The sequence below is a fragment of the Stegastes partitus genome, unplaced genomic scaffold (genome assembly GCF_000690725.1).
Source record: "Stegastes partitus isolate 25-593 unplaced genomic scaffold, Stegastes_partitus-1.0.2 Scaffold1455, whole genome shotgun sequence".
NCBI lineage: Eukaryota > Metazoa > Chordata > Actinopteri > Pomacentridae > Stegastes > Stegastes partitus.
In genome coordinates, this window is record NW_007579186.1 from 53,314 (window position 1) to 54,298 (window position 985).

Consider the following 985-nt stretch of genomic DNA (forward strand, 5'->3'; position numbering starts at 1 on the left):
ACAAGTTTGTCCTCTTTAATCACCAGAGTAAACACAACTTTCAATACCAGCATTCTAATAAATGAATGTGTGGTCAACTGCAAAAGCTTTTCCCTGATGTTCAGTTAAAGTCTCTGGATATTTCCTCCAACTGCTGCACACACAGGCCTGACTGGAAGCACCACAGCTCCATCTGCTGGCACCACTGGGTACAGCACACTTCTGACAAAGTTGCTGGTTGCATCATATCGTTTATTACATGGTTGCAGTATATTGTGAGTGACACTGTGGTGCATCCACAGGATTTCAAAAGTGCAGCATTCAAATAAAAGTGCATGAACATTGTCAGAGTGCACATTTAAATAATTAAAAATCAAAGTATTAGGGCGCCGCTATAGCTGACCTGGTTGAGCTGGCGTCCCCTGTGCAGAGCTACAGTCCCGATGTGGAGGTCATGAGTTCGAATCCCGCTCATGGCCCTTTCCCACATGTCCTTCCCCACTTTCCTCTCTCTCTCTCTCTCACTAACACTATCAAAGAAAGGCACAAAGGCCAAAAAAAACTTAAAAAATAAAAGTATTAGATGTAGATTAGTGTTTTTTTTTATCTTGGTTTTGACCTTTCATCCAATATACCAAGATGTGTCAAAGTCTTCTCTGTTGCTTTGAGTGTCCGTCACGTTAGGTTGCGTCTCCTCAGGATCCGTTAAATAGAAATGTGAGGATGAGATCTTCTTCCAGGCTTCTGAAACGTTGTTGACGTCAGTCCTGTTGTCCGCATCCAGCTCGCCAACCCTGATAACCTTAACGTAGGGTCCACAGATTGCTTTAGCTTTTTCTGTTGCTATTTCTTTTAGCTCGTCGTTCAGGTGGCTACTGACTTGCTCTGCCAGAAGTTCTTCATAATAAACGTTGTAGTAAGGAGGGCAGGTCTGGTGTTTGGACGTGCAGTAGGCTCGTCTAATTTCAACGATGCTCCAGATGAGTAGAAAACCACTGATTAATCC